Source organism: Canis lupus, chromosome X (genome assembly GCF_011100685.1).
Source record: "Canis lupus familiaris isolate Mischka breed German Shepherd chromosome X, alternate assembly UU_Cfam_GSD_1.0, whole genome shotgun sequence".
In the NCBI taxonomy this organism is placed as follows: domain Eukaryota; kingdom Metazoa; phylum Chordata; class Mammalia; order Carnivora; family Canidae; genus Canis; species Canis lupus.
The window spans coordinates 14,458,541-14,475,421 of NC_049260.1; the positions used below are offsets into that span (position 1 = coordinate 14,458,541).

The following is a 16,881-nucleotide window of genomic DNA, read 5'->3' on the forward strand; positions in this document are numbered from 1 at the left end:
ATTTTACCTCTTTTGAAAAAAACAACACTGGGGGGAAAAATGAAATCTGTATACTTCAAATGGGCCATAGACTTTGCATATATTATTAAAATTTGTGCTTACAATTTTGTAAAGCAAATATTATCATCTCCATTTTACATATAAAGAATCAGAGGCTCAGTGCAATAAGTAACATCTAACCCAGATCACACACGTAGTCTAGAAGTGGTAGAAATGGGATTCAAATTCAGGATTGTCTCACCCAATAGCCCATGCTCTTTCCTGAAACTAGGTACTATTTTTAATTAGTAAGGGAAACAATGAAAAGACATGTCTTTTAATTAAAGTATTTTCTATTAACAAAACAAAATGCAGAATTAAATAGTTGGTTAAACATTTTTTCAGGTTCAAATTTGAGGGAGCTTATGAGTAAACCACAAATAAAAATATCTAAAGTAGTTCTAAAAACAAATTATGAACATGCCCTTAAATAATCCAATGTTCAGGGGTTTTCCTTTTTTTCAATTCTCTTGGCTAAATAAACCCTTAAGAAAAAAAATTCCATCAAATACTGGAGGAGTACTTTCTTTAAATTTTCTTGTGGATTCTCTCAAAATCAAACATTTATAATCTGAACACATTTTATGACTATTAATTACTAAAATATCAAAGTAAGAATACTTAAGTAGATGGGGCCAAACCAACACAATTCTGTATACATAGAATAAAATACAACATAGGCTTCTGAAGACATCCTCAGCGAGTCTCAATGACTACTGGCAATTAATTAACATTTCTGATTTTTTAATTAAAATATCCTGAGGTTTATATACCAAAAAATTAGCAGATGGCAAGAATACAAGCAATTTTGAGGTCACACAAGTGACTCAGTTACGCATCTGCCTTCAGCTCAAGTCATGATTCTAGGGTCCTAGGATAGAGCCCCACTTCAGGCTCCCTGGTCAGTGGTGGGCCTGCTTCTCCCTCTCCCTCTGTCCCCTACTCATGCTCTGTCTCTTTCTCTCAAATAAATAAATAAATAAAATCGTAAAAAAAAAAAAAAAGAATACAAGCAATTTTTATATTTTACTCTTATCACTTATCTTTGTTTTCTAAATGTTCTACAATACCAATTTTGTCATTAAAACTATAAAATGCCCCAACAAAGATAAACCTAGCCACTTTCTTGAATAACAGAACAAGTCACGTCCCTAAAGAAAACAATTATTCAACATAAGCATTGTAATATTTTGATTTAAAAAAAAAAACATACAACTCACAGAGGCATATATGCATCCACTAAAAAATAACTAGATACTCATGCAGGCTCACTGCACACTGGCAGTGATCCTTAGAATCTGCACCTGTCTCCAGCAGTTTCAGAATTAAAGAGTAGATCCCTTCTGTAGCACAGACTGACTCAGCAGAATATAATTGTAAAAGCATCTCTACTGCCCAAGCAGTCGACCAGCAGAGACATTTGATTAATCTCTACTTCGATTCATAGCAGCAGGGGTACTCTTGGTCTTGTTCAGACATCTCCCACAGGTATCTGCTCATCACTCTTCTTTTTATCATTATTTAAAGACCTCTAAGATACTTTTCACTTTTCTCACTTTCCTACTGTGCCCAAAACAAGTATAAAAGTTCTTTTAGAGACCCTGACCTGCCATTTAATTGTAAAAGGTTTATTTGTTGGGACGCCCAGGTGGCTCAGCGGTTGAGCACCGGCCTTCAGTCCAGGAAGGCCAGGACGAGATCCTGGAAACCCGGGATCCAGTCCCGTGTCAGGCTCCCTACAGGGAGCCTGCTTCTCCTTCTGCCTTTGTCTCTGCCTCCCTCTCTCTGTGTCTCTCATGAATAAATAAATAAAATCTTGGAAAAAAAGGTTTGTTTTACAACTGATCACTACATGGAAAAAGGATGGCAAACACTGGAAAAGTTACAAAGGAAAACAAGGTCTTTAATTTTTAGTGGTAGCTGGGCCCAGTCTTTCATATTTTCACCCTGGTTGGATCTATTCTAATTTGAATGTTATGCCCAGTTCCTTGCTCATTTACCAAAAAGAGATGGTTTAGTTGGCATGGTTGGCATTCAACGGTGTGAACATGCCAGCCCTGTTGCCTTTATTCCTTCCTTGTCCTTTCTGAGTTTCCTTGATGACCCAAGTAGGTTTCCCTCTCAAAACCAAGAGCCACAGTTTTACAGTATTAAAAATACTTTAAATATACAATAAAAGGTAACTCCCACATATAAAAAATAAATAAACCATTCACTACTAAAGTAGATATCTCATTTAAAAGAGTTTGTTTTAGGAGTCTGGTAGAGCATCCCTATTTGGGAAATGCTATGTCTTTTCTAGGAGCTTTTAAAAATTACATTTGGAACTAATATACTGAACTAATATACTGAAACGCTTTGTAGCTTTGACTCGCTCTCATCTCCCCGATTTCAAAACAGGGCTTGGAGATCTAAGATAAAAAAATTCAAGAGAGAAGAAACTCTTCATATACTTTATAAAACATACCTTAACCTGCATAGAATATTGCACCTTAAGGTTATTGAAAATTTATAAATATGCTACTGAGAAAAATATCCCACATGCAATTAAAAGGTTAAAGGACAGCTCGCTACCTAAAACAAAATACAGAAGTCCAGTTAAATTTATGTATCTCCGTACCTACATGACAATGCCTTTTTTCTTGGCATACATGCTAAATTAAAATAAAATCTAATTTAGTGGAATTTATAAAGTTTTCCTAACCTATTATATAATTATAAAAATCTTCAGTCTAGAAAGGAAATTTTAAAAAGGCAAGAAGCAGCTAGAAATCACAATTAAAATTTAGAAGGGTTTTAAGAATGTTCTTTTAACAATACTTGCCCATCACAGATGCTTTGTAAACTGCTCCCTTTAGCTTCATGGGGGGGTGCTTCCCATGAAGACCATTATATTTTACAATTGCTACTCATATCTGCTTACTTCAAAAGAAACCGAGATTTTGGTCACAATGACGTTAAAGAAGATGACAATTTCCAAAACCTTTAATATTTTCAGAAGAATGTTCACATGAAAAGAAGCAACTTCAGTTGTTTCAGTCTAATTCATAATTCCTCTAACAATTCTGGGCTGTTAAAAGTCACCCAGTTTTTAAATCATACCATCTTCTTTCTTACTGAATGACTTCTCTAGAGTGACTTCTATTATGCTGTTAAAAAAAAATCATAGCAGTCACTGCTATAATTTCCACAAAATGTATTACATGTTAATTAGTAAAATGTTATCCGCATCTCTGTATCATAAAAATACTTCTAATATGTATCATATAATACTAATGAAAAATCATGTCATAGTCCTCACAACTATAGAAAAATATTTGACAACACTCTTCATCACAAACTGGAGATTTAAATCATCAAGTTTGACTTACAATACGGTTGTTCTATTTTATTTTAAGCCATTTTTATGGTAGAAATAACCAAAGACTAACTTTTCTCTTGTACCATATAACAGTTTTTAGAAGTAACTAATCAAATAATAGCACCAACAATTTCAATGAATAATATTTAGAACAAAAAAGAAAAATTTTAAGACAACAGAAATGATTGGGATATTTAGTATACAAGAGCTCACAAAGCAGACAATGAATTTCTTTAACCGTACTCCAACTACAATATAAAGAAACTTGGAGAAATTCCTACCTTTAGAAATATTCCAGAGAAACAAGTTGTTGCTGTATACCATTAATGTAACTTAGGTTCCACTTGATAGCCTTCCTCCTTTACTAGAAATAAAACTGCCTTTCTGGAGAAAGCGAGTCAACAACAAAGCCCATGTTGCCAGAGCCAGCCTGGATTTCTAGCAAATGGGGATGAAGCTATTTGCATTTGTTGGTTTAAGGGGAGGAGGTGTGGGAGGAGGGACCAAGAAGACTGTTAAAGTAATTCACATATTGTCTGTGGGCTGTATGGACAGTGATCATCAGTCACCTACTCAAACTTCCTCACTCCTGCCTTCAGAGAAGAACCAAAGGTTACCCTGGGTCAGAGAATCTGGAAAGAAATAAGAAGACATGCAAAACCTAACTGCTAACCCATTGCGTCTGTAGACAAAGTTAACCCCGCTGGACCACATGTCCTAAAAACCAAGACATTTTAAAAGTCTCAAGAGAACCTGTTAAAATATATCACAGAACAGAAACAAGAAAGAAGCTCCAGGCTCTGCTTGCAATTATTGCAGTATTTAGCTGAAATACTCAAAACAGAGAAAGAACATTTTTTTTCCCCAAGATCCTTCTTTGCATCACAATAGCCATCTCATTTGCACAAGCAAAACATTTGTTCCAAGCTGTTAGTATGAAAAAGAAAATATCAGCTGTTTTAAATTTCATGGTTTTTGAGTAAATAATCTGGGTTGATAGCATTTCTATTTCATTTATACCAAACAAGAAGAGTACTAAATAAACTAAGTATATTAGTCTGTATTTTACCATAAACTATATTAAGGGCAAAAATCTAAACAAATGCTTAAGTGTTCATTCAGAAGCTTTCTAAGGGGAATGACACACCTTGAACTTTTTATAGCCTTAATTATATGTATCTGTTATTTTTCACCCACTATAACATAAAGGAAGAATGCTGCTCTATGTGGTTTTTACTAAACATACACAGTCATATAAAAAGAGGAAAAAAGTTGGTAAAGATATGTCTAAAAACTATAAAATCTTAATTTTAAAATTTAGAGAAAGGTAAAGCCCAAGTTACAGAAACCACATACAACTCTACGAACATCTGCACAAAAAGCAAAAGCAGCCATAATTTCTGGTTTTGTTTCTTAAGAGAATGAGAATGGGGTAGGGGTGGGGGTGGGGAATAGAGCACTTGTTTGCTCAATGGAACCTTTGAAATGCTTCTCAAAAGACTAACAACTTTGAAACGATTCAATAGAAAAATACTACATAGGAAGGGCTTTACAAAATAAGATCACCATATAAAATGACTAGTTACATTTTTTACAAAGACCAAAAGTTTAGATTTTAAAACCCACACCCTTAAAATTTTAATCAAAAAACCCCTAAACCATATATACACATACACACACCACAAAATAAACCAGCATTCAAAGCAGCAGCTAACAGAGCCCAAGATAATCACATTTAAAGTCTGTTCAAAGCATTTTACTTTAATCTTAAGAAGAAAGTTCCTATTCATACAATTTTTTTCTATTCATAGAATTTATGACTAAATTACCAAGAAAGAAAATCTAATGTGCCAGTTCTATCAAATATCAAAAATGTTTTACAAAGTTGTGAAAGAAATGCCATGTTACCTTTGAGTTCCACCTAGAAATTAAAGCTTTTTCTGTGAGAGGTGGGAGGTAGGAAACCCAATAGTTGAAGGATTTTATCTAGTAATGAGTTAAGATCGTCACTGATAGGCTATAGTTCCAGTAGACAGGAATGCTTCCTGATTCTAGGTTTTCCCCTCCTCCACAGTTCCCTCTGGACCAGAGGAATTCTTCTAAACCCTTGGGATCTTGCAACTTTATACTCAAAGCATCTGGAAGTTCGCTACCATCCTTCCTAGTCTGTATGGTCACAATTGCTTAAAGAATTAGGCTACAAGATGACACTTCACACCAGTGTAGGTCATTAATTTATAATCAATGATACATAAATCTCGAGTTAAGTTAAATAAAACTAATTCAAAAATGTTTTAGAAATTATATAAATTCAAAGTTTAATTTACATAGTTAACTTTAAAAGTATTTAAGTACCTCTAAAGCCAGGTAGAATGGTTTACAATGTCGCAATTTATTTAAAAAAAAAAACTTTGAATATCTCACAATAAGAGAAAAATTAAGATTAGGTCAAATTTTTTAAGAATCCTCTGCTTCTGGGGGTGCCTGGGTGGCTCAGTCGGTTAAGCATCTGCCTTCAGTTCAGGTCATGATTCCTGGGTCTTGGAGATGGGAGCCCACAGGGAGCCTGCAGGGGGCCTGCCTCTCCCTCTCCCTCTCCCTCCCCCTCTGCCCACCTCCCAACTCCTACACATGCACCCACGCACTCTCTCTCAAATAAATAAAATCTTAAAAAAAAAAAGAATCCTCTGCTTCTGAATTATTTCCAATTTCTCAAGACTAGAAACCTACAATTATTGTATTCATAAATAAAACTATAGAAACAAAATAGCAACCTATTTGTTTAGAAACTTTCCCAAATAAAGAAAGGAAAAATTAAAGTATTAAATAAGAAAATCACATATAGCCTTTAAAATAATGGTAGTTCCACTTCTGATTCTAAGTTGCTGAATTCCAGATCTTGCTCTTTCATGTATTAAATATATGGACTCTAATGAGATGACTGGCTATAAATCCTATATGTGCCAGAGACAAAAGGAGGACAATTGAGAATAAATCAATAGCCTACAGAACATTCATAAATTTGTATCATTTTTTCAGAGAGAACAAAGATATAAAATAAAACGGAGGTGGGGAACAAGTTGAAACAGAAAACAGCAAGATCGAATAAATTCTTCAAGAAGAAAAAATCTACAATGGGCCTTGTTTTAGTTTACTTGACTCAGCCTTCTTTAAGTTGTCAGGGACATAGCACACATACTTCTTTCCTCTTTCTCACCAGATACCCTGTACAGGTCTCCATAATAAATCTGATGAGTGGTGACAGCACCAACCAGAGGTGAAGGGCTTTGAAAGATTATAGAGTCATAATAAGGGCCAAAAAAGGAAAACCTAAATAAACAAGAGAAAAAAAAAGCCACATAGCTTTCTGAATTTTCTATCCAAGGTAAGTTTCCCAGTGGATTATTGTACCAATAATAAGTCTGAAAAGAACTTGGCTGTTTCTGATTATAGAAGTGTTAACACAGGGAGAAAAACATTTGTTAGTGTAAGTTTTTAAAATATATTAAGCTTTACTACTATTCTTGAAAAAAAAAAAACAGTAAAGCTTATAAGTAGGTTTTTTAATGTAAAGTCAAATCAAGTGGCATTCATGGATGCCTCATTATATTTCTTTAAGAAACTATGCAAGTGGGATCCCTGGGTGGCGCAGCGGTTTAGCGCCTGCCTTTAGCCCAGGGTGCGATCCTGGAGACCCGGGATCGAATCCCACATCGGGCTCCCGGTGCATGGAGCCTGTTTCTCCCTCTGCCTGTGTCTCTGCCTCTCTCTCTCTCTGTATCTCTCATGAATAAATAAATAAAATCTTTAAAAAAAAAAAAAAAAAAAAAAAAAAAAAAAAAAAAAAAAGAAACTATGCAAGTGAATTATCTTAAGTCATTAAGTATTTGAAAAAGTTTTAAGTATCATATCCTAGTGTTGGAAGTGTTGGAAAAGTAGTTATGTAAAGGTTGAAAACCAAACATTTCCAGTGTGTTTGAGAAATATTCAAAATAAGCAAAAATACAGATTTTTTTTTAAATTTATGAAATTCAATTAATTTAACATTACTTAGGAAACTATTTAGCTGAGATCCTTATTTTAGACCCTTAAATTATTTAATATTCAAGTCAATAAATATTTCTGTACATTTTTTAAAAAACATGAATTACATTAAAAAGTAACTGAGAAAAAAGTTTTTACTTTTATGACACCATACACAAAACTAAACCCAAAATGGATTAAAGACCTAAATGTGAGACCTGAAATCATAAAAATCCACCAGCTTTAGCAACATCTTTCTAGATTTGTCTCATGAGGCAAAGGAAATAAAAGCAAAAATAAACTATTGGGACTACATCAAAATAAAAAGCTTCTACACAGCAAAGGAAACAATTTAACAAAACTAAAAGACAACCTAGGAATGAAAGGAGGTATTTTGTAAATGACATTCAATAAAGGGTTAGTATCTAAAATATATAATAAACTGATATAACTTAATACCCCCAAAAATAAATAATCCAATTAAAAAATTGGCAGAAGACATGAACAGGCATTTCTCCAAAGAACATATACAGATAACCAACAAACATGAAAAGATGCTCAATATCACTCATCATCAAGGAAATGCAAATGAAAACCACAAGGATATATCACCACACATTTGTCACTATGGCTGAAATCAAAAACACAAAAGACAACAAGTGTTGGCGAGAATGTGGAAAAAAAGGAACCGTTGTGCACTGTTGGAGGGAGTGCAAACTGGTGTGCAGCCACTCTGGAAGACAGTATGGATGTTCCTCAAAAAGCTAAAAATATAACTACCCGATGATCCAGTAACCGCACTACTGAGTACCTGCCCCTCAAAATACAGAAACAAGAACTCAGAAGGATACATGCATCCTTCTGTTTATTGCAGCATCATTTACCATAGCCAGATTATAGAAGCAGCCTGAGAATCCACTAATAGATAAATGGATAAAGAGGTGATACACACACACACACACTTTATTATTCAGTCATAAAAAAAAGAATGACACTGGGTGTTATGCTGTATGTTGGCAAACTGAACTCCAATAAAGAAAATAAAAAAGAAATCTTGCCATTTGCAATATGGTTGGAGCTAGAGTATAATGCTAAGTGAAATAAGTTAGAGAAAGACAAATACCATGTTTCACTCATATGTGGATTTAAGTTGAATAAAATAAATGAGCAAAGGAAAAAGATAAACCAAGAAACAGATTCTTCACTATAGAGAATTGATGGTTACCAGAAGGGTGGGGGTGGAGGATGGGTGAAATAGGTGAAGAGGATTAAGAGTACACTTATCATGGGGGCACCTGGGTGGCTTAGTGGGTTAAGCGTCTGACTTTAGCTCGGATCATGATCTCAGGGTCCTGGGATCGAGCTCCCCATTCAGACTCCCCACTCAGCAGAGAGTCTACTTCTCCCTCTACCACTGTCCCTCCCCCCACTCCTGCTCTCTCTCTCAAGTAAATAAAATCTTTAAAATAAAAAAAAATTTTTTAAAGAATACACTTATCATTGTGAGCATGAGCAATGTATAGAATTGTTGGAACACTATATTATACACCTGAAACCAATATAACACTTCATGTTAACTATACTGGAATTTGAAAAAAAGCAAATAACTGAGGTTTTACCTTTTTTTCCCTTTACTTTAACAACTTTCCTTTTATTGCTATGTGTAATAAACACTCAAAACAAATCAACAAGAAAGGAAACAATAAGAAAACAGTGGGAAAAGGTAATTAGCGGGAAAATTATAAAAGGATATTAATGGCCAAGATACATGGAAAGAAAAACATTCAACCTCACTAAAAATCTTTAAAAATGAGAATTTTAAAAATATTTTTAATGTCTATCTTTAAAGATTTTCATTTATTTATTTGACAGAGAACTAGAGGGAGCACTTAGCAGGGGGAGCAGCAGACAGGGGAAAAGGGAGAAGCAGGTTCCCCAGAGTGGGGAGCCCGATGTGGGGCTTAATCCCAGAACACAGGGATCACCACCTGAGCCAAAGGCAGATGCCCAACTGACTGACCTCCTAAAAACATTTTTAATTAGCAAAAATAATAAGATAATGCCCAAAGTTGACCAGAGAAGGAAAAAAAACACTTTCACTCACCTCTGAGGGGAATAGAAATGTATTACTACTTTGAAAGACAATTTGTCAATCTTAGAAACATATCCCCTAACCCAGCAAATTTAGTCTATGGAAACAATTAGAAATATGCAAAGATATATTCATCCTATCATCTATGTCAAACAAAACAGAAGTTTGGCTAAGTAAATTATGGTAAAACCATATGATGGGCAGCCCAGGTGGCTCAGCGGTTTAGTGCTACCTTCAGCCCAGGGTGTGATCCTGGAGACCCAGGATCGAGTCCCACGTCAGGCTCCCTGCATGGAGCCTGCTTGTGTCTCTGCCTCTCTCTCTCTATGTTTCTCATGAATAAATAAAATCTTAAAAGAAAAACTGCATCTATTCTTTAAAAAAAACCATATGATGATCACATCATAGAAACATAGAAATAAATACAACATAGAAATAAACTTAAATTGGCAGGGATATACTATACATGGAAACACAGTCACAATGTTTTATGAAAAAGTAGGTAAAAAACTAGAATACGATGAATAATCCCCTTTTAAAATAAAACTATTAATTATTTTAAAGTACAAATGTAACCTATAAACAGGTTCTTGTTTAAAAAAAAAAAAAAGCCACAGGGGCACCTGGGTGGCTCAGTGGTTGAGCGTCTGCCTCCTGCTCAAATCGTGATCCCTAGGTCCTGGGACCGAGTCCCGCATTGCACTCCCCATAGGAGCCTGGTTCTCCCCATGCCTATGTCTCTACCTCTCTCTCTGTGTCTCTCATGAATAAATAAATAAAATCTTTAAAAAAAAAAAAAAAAAAGAAAGAGAAAGAGAACCTCAGGAAATTCTCCAAGAGTAAAATGGTGGAGCATACTTGTAAGAAGTACAAGTCCCTGGGTCTGTGGCTCAAGAAGACGCGTGCCATGTGCCACCAGCTGAACAAGCTCGAGAAAAACCTCAAGACCCAGAAGCAGGTGTGGAAGGAGCAGCTGTATCCACTGTGAGTCCTGGGATGGGGGTCCTGGGATCAAGATCATCTGTGGCATTTGAAATCCTTAATGATGATAAAGCAGTAAAAATATAATATAAAACATTCTCTTCTCCCTCTGCCTATTATGTATCTGCCTCATCTCTGTGTGTCTCTCATGAATAAATAAATAAAATCTTTAAATTACCTTTAAAAAAAGCCACAGATAAAAGCAAAAGTTCTCTTTACTACTCAACACCCCTTTTCAGATATAATTACTACTAGAGATTTGATATCTAGCCTTTCAGATCTTTTCTATGTATGTATATATCTACATCTACAGTTACATATAGAAATGCATACTTGTTTTGACTTAATGGTATTATACTGTATGTATTTTAAAGGGTTGCTTTTTCAAGTTAACACATCTTAGAGAGCTTTTTTTCTTAGTAAACAGGAATCCTCTCATTCTTCTAAATGGTTCAATACTAAAGAATAAACTAAAAAAAAAAAAAAAGAATAAACTATACCACAACTTATTTCAACATTTCTCTATTGATTTGGCCATGTGTGTTCTAAAGCTATACATACAAGACAAAAAGAAGAAAAAGCAGTACGAAGCCAAATACAGATCAAACTATCTGCCATGGCTATCTCTACATGCTCTTCTGAATTTTTCACTTTGAGCATTTATTACTTTTTTCTATTAGAGAAAAACAGTTAAATTAGAAATAATGAAAAATAATTTTAATTATGGTTTTAAGAATATATCACATTATATCTAAGAAATGATATTTTTATATCATAGCTGTCATTTAATGACTGATGTGTTGGCTAAAGTAAATGTTTTCTCTACTCAAAGAGTATTTCACCTTGTATAAGTACAGTAACCCTATTAATCTATGTAATGAATGTAATGAATAAGCAATGATTGGGGAAAAAATAAAAATGAGTCATTTATGAAATACCTCTGAGTGATATCAAATAACAACCTTTAACCATACTTTGCCCAGAATCCTAAGATTCTTCTGGGGACTTTACAAAACAGAATGTGGCAACAGTGGGCACATCTTTGTTTCTACTCTAATGCTTCCAAATTCTACCTTAACATAGTTTGGATTATTTGTATTCATAAAGCAGTCATGAAAAGAGCTTTATAATGTCAAATCATTTGTGCCACTTGAAATCCTTAAGGATGATAAAACAAGTAAAATATAAAACATACAAAGTTTTTCACACATGAAAATAAACAAATCATCATTTGTATATATGTGGTTCTGCCAAGATATCAAGATTCAACAAAACCCACACCTAGAAGTATCAGAGTAAAACTGCAAAACACCAAAGATGATGTGAAAATATTAAAGTAGCTACAGAAAAAATGACATCACAGAGGAAAAATAATTAGATTAAGAGTTGAATTCTCAATAGTAATGGAAACCAAAGGGTAAAAGAATGCTATCTTCTATGTACTGAAAGAAAATGGCTGTCAATCTAGTATTCGACACCCAGAGAAAAAGTCTTTCAGGGAAGGAGCTAAAATAACATATTCAGATGAATGTAAACTGAGGGGGCATGCCACTAGCAGACCCCTCACTGAAGAAAAATGTGAAGGATCTATCTCAGACAGAAGAAAACTAATCCCAGGTGAAAAGTTTGAGATGCTAAGAAGGAATAAACAGCAAAGAACATGTTTAATGCACTGGTGAATCTCAACAAATACTGACTATATGAACAATAATAATAGCTAATAGAATTCCCAAAAGATACACTTAACTAAAACATACAACAGTGGAGAGCCTGGGAGGCTCAGCTGGTTGGTCATCCAACTCTTAATTTTGGCTCAGGTCATGATCTCAGGGTTGTAAGATCAAGCCCCACACCAGGCTGCATGCTGGGCATGGAGTCTGCTTGATTCTCTTTCCCTCTGCCTCTGCCCCTCCTCCCCTTCAAAATAAATAAATAAAATAAAATAAAACATACAACAGTAACATTACTTTGAAAGAGGTAAATGGGTAGAGTATTCTAAGTTCCTTCTATTGTCTTAATGCAGAATAAAGATATTTCAGACTTCGATTAAGTTAAGAAAGCATGTTAAAATTTTCTAGAGTATTAAAAGAATAGTTGGGATGCCTAGGTGGCTCAGTGGTTGAGCCTCTGCCTTTTGCTCAGGGTGTGATCCTGGGGTCCTGGGATTGAGTCCCACCCACATCAGGCTCCCTACAGGGAGCCTGCTTCTCCGTCTGCCTATGTCTCTGCCTCTCTCTCTGTGTCTCTCATGAATAAATAAATAAATCTTTAAAAAATAGTCAATATAATGTAGAACTTCAAGGGAGGAAATGGAATAAGAAAAAATAACCCCAAGAGAACAAGAAAGGAAAATAAAACATAGAAAAGGCAGGACAAATAAAAAGCTCAAAATAAGGTGGCATACTGAAAACCAAATATGTCTGTAATAACAATAAATATAAATAGATTAAAAGCTCCAGTTAAAAGACATACTGGCTGGGATCCCTGGGTGGCTCAGCAGTTTAGCGCCTGCCTTCGGCCCAGGGTGTGATCCTAGAGTCCTGGGATTGAGTCTCACATCGGGCTCCCTGCATGGAGCCTGCTTCTCCCTCTGCCTGGGTCTCTGCCTCTCTCTCTCTGTGTCTCTCATGAATAAATTTAAAAAATCTTAAAAAAAAAAGACATACTGGCTAGCCAAAAAATCAAAATCCAACTACAAGAAATGTATCTTTTCAGATAAGATTAGATAAATGTTGAACATTAGATACAGAGAGACCAAGAACACCAACCAGACAAAAGCTGGTATAGCTACATTAATATAAGATAAAGCAGACTTTAAGGTAAAAAAAAAAAAAAAGTCACCATAAAAAGAGTTAGTATAGAAGATTCAACTGACCAGGACACTATAGCAGTTCAAAATTTGTACACACCTGATAATAGAGCCACAAAATAGATAAAGCATGAAGTAAAGAATACAAGCAAAACATAGACTTATAATCATAATGGAACCTACAGGGGAAAAACAATTTGAGTAACACCAAACTTCTCATCAGAAACCCTGGAAGCCAGAAGAAAGTTACACTACATTTTTCAAGTGCTTAAAGAAAAGAACTGTCAACACAGATTTCTATATCCAGCAACTATCCTTCAAGAATGAAGGGGAAATAAAGATATTCTTGGATCATGGAAAACTAAGAATGTGTTGCCAGATGAAATACCCTAAAAGAATGATTAAAAGAAATTCTCTAAACAGAAAGGAAATGATAAAAAAAAAAGGAATCTGAAAATCAGGAAGAACAAACTGAAATAACAAAAATGTAGGTAAATAAAATACTTTCCTTCTCCTGAATTTTCTAATTATGTTTAACAGTTGAACAAAAATTATAATACTGTCTAATTCATTCTCAATGAATGTAAATATTTAAGAAAATTATATTATGAATGGAGGAGGGTAAAGGGATATAAATTGAGGTAAAGTTTCTAAATTTTACTTTAACTGGTGAAATGTCTAGTGGGATAAAAGACAGAGATGGCAGACCTCAGAAAGTATCCATGAAACCACATTTTTAAAAAATGTTTTGCATCTCCTATTTACTTAGCTCTCTAAATCTGGCTTTTCAAAGTAGTCTAGTAACCATGCTTTTACTTAAGACCACTAATGAGCTCTCCTTTTGACTTTTATGCTGTACTTGACAGTGTTGAATACTTCTTAAAATCTTTCATCTCCTATTGTTAGGGAAACAAACCTAGTAACTCTCCTATATTTATGTATACTTTTTCTCAGAATTGATTTCTATTCACCCAAAAGGTTCTGTCCTTGGTCCTTTTCTACTTCTACCTGTTACACATGCACAATTAAAGCCACACCCAAAGCTTCCCCCACTTGCTGCTATCAACTGGATGTATAAGCTGCTTACCACCCATCCCTTCCCAGACAGCACCTATAATTCCACCCGACACACAGAATATTTATCTGAATGAGCATCATGGCTTTCAAACCTGCTGTGTCAACTAAGACCCATCTCTTTTGGGCTACATACTTGCATGTGCAGCTATCCAGTGGACAGGTTTACCTGGTGTCCTAAAGTCACCCTGAATTAGCTAGGATTAAGTTCAGCTAACAGTAACAGAAAAGCCTAAAAGAATAGTGGTTTATATAATATAGAAATTTATTTCTCTCAAGTAACAGTCTGGAACAGGCCAGTATGAAAACTCTGCTCCACAAAATTCTCAGAGATTTTGGTTCCTTTCTGCTTTCCACTCTATGCCTAGAATATGGTCCCCATTTCATGGTTCAAGATGGAACTCCACCCAAAACAAGCACATTACCAGCAGTAGGATAGAAGCAGAAAGAAGGAAGAGAGAAGGGTACATTCATCTCTCTCTAATATACACTTCATAGAAGCAGAACACACTTGCTATATTTTTGTCCCATTGACCAGGACTTAGTCTCATGGCCATATATAACTGCTAGGGAGGCTGTAAATGTAGTCTTCATGTTAGGCAGCTGAACTGTGTTACTAAGAAAAAAAGGGAGACTAAATAGTGGGAGATAAAAACATTCTTGGCTACATATTCCAAAGTTACCATGTTCCAAACTGAACTCCCACGTTTTCAGGGTAAGCTGTGTGACTTTATACCTTTGTGATGTATCCAGCCCACCTTTATCTCTCTACTCTGCCTAGCAAACTCCTCCTCTCTTAATACTCACATCATGTATCTTTCTGTCAAGCATTCCTTTACTTTTCCCTCCAGCCTAAACAAACTGGAAGTCTTTGGGCCACTTTCATATCTAGCATACATCTCCATTTTTGCTAATACATACATACATATATATATTTTTTAAAGTATATATTTATCCCTCTTCGACTAGAAGGTAAACTCCTTGAGGGCAGAGACTGCCTTAGTATCATATACACAAAGATCTGTAACATATTAAACTTTAAAAAATCAGCCATTATATCTGCTTCCTAGAATTATGGCAGCAGGGAACTGGTAAAATAGGTACCTAATAAAAAAGGACATCATGGTATGTACTACTGTAATATAATGGGATGTGTTAAAGTCTCAAATCAAAGAAGATTCTAATAGCCTTTACAAGATATGGCTATATGCTTTTACCTAGCCACTGCTCTAGTCTGCCACATACTACTTACACATTTTCTGCACTCATCTTTTTTTCTGGTATAAATAAATAAATTTTGGTTGGATAAATTTTAAGAATGTTTACATTTGATTCTACTAATAAGTTTACATTTAACTTAAGCCAATGAGTAGGTTCTGTCCTTAGATCCCACTTAAATCTCAGCAGTTATTCTACCACAGAAGACCAGGTTAGGCATGTCTAAGCCCTTAGAAGAGTCCCTAAGGAGCCTCAATATTTTGACGATTTTTTTTCTGAAAGAAAATATATAGACCATCATAGAATTCAACTTAGGAAGCACAATATTACAACTGATAAATACCTAACTATGATAACCTGTTAATCTATGATGGCTTCCATAGTTTAAAATTTTCACTGACATGAGCACCTGGGTGGCTCAGTTGGTTGAGTGTCTGACTCTTGACTTCAGTTCAGGTCATGATCTCAGGGTCATGATATTGAGTCCCATGCTGGGCTCTGTGCTCAGTGGGGAGTGTGCTTGAGATTCTCTCCCTCTGCCCCCCTCCCTCAATTTGCGCACACATGCTCTTTCTCTTTCTCCCTCTCAAATAAATAAATCTTTTTTAAAAAATCAATAAATGAGGCGCCTAGGTGGCGCCTTTGGCTCAAGACATGATTACAGGGTCCTGGGATCAAGTCCCGCATCAGGCTCCTAACAGGGAGCTTGCTTCTCCTTCTGCCTATGTCTCGGCCTCTTTCTCTATCTCTCATGAATAAATAAAATATAATCTTCAAATAAATAACTAAATAATATAAAATTTTCACTGACACGTAGATTTTACTTAAGACTATCAAAGTATCAATTTAACTTTTAAAAATTGACCAAAATTGTGCAAAACATGTATATAACATTTATTACGCCTTACTGTTTAAAAACTACCTTTGAGATATAAACAGTGGAATACCATGTGTAATTTTAAATTGAATATCAACTATAAAAATAGCTAAGCACCCCAAAATGCTTACAGTAGCAAGGCTTCAACGGTCCAAGTGTGACTTGTAGCTTGCTCACATTCTCTGATGTGCACTGTCAATTCAGATTATGATGTTGAGTTGGCCCTCAAGAATTCTAATTATTGTCTTCTTCTACCTCCAGTTCTCTAGCCTAGACAGTCCCCTCACTGTCCTGTCCACTGCTCCAGCTGAGCATGAAGTCCTAACCTCAATGCCAATAGCAGTTAGATCTAACTTCAATAAAATAATAAAATAAAATAAAATAAAATAAAATAAAATAAAATAAAA

General features: G+C 35.0%; 1 protein-coding gene across 12 annotated transcripts in view; it reads right to left on the bottom strand.

The window, feature by feature from the left end:
* Positions 1 to 16,881, bottom strand: part of SCML2 (Scm polycomb group protein like 2) — a 100,320-nt gene that overhangs the window by 37,582 nt on the left and 45,857 nt on the right. The window lies entirely within an intron of this gene.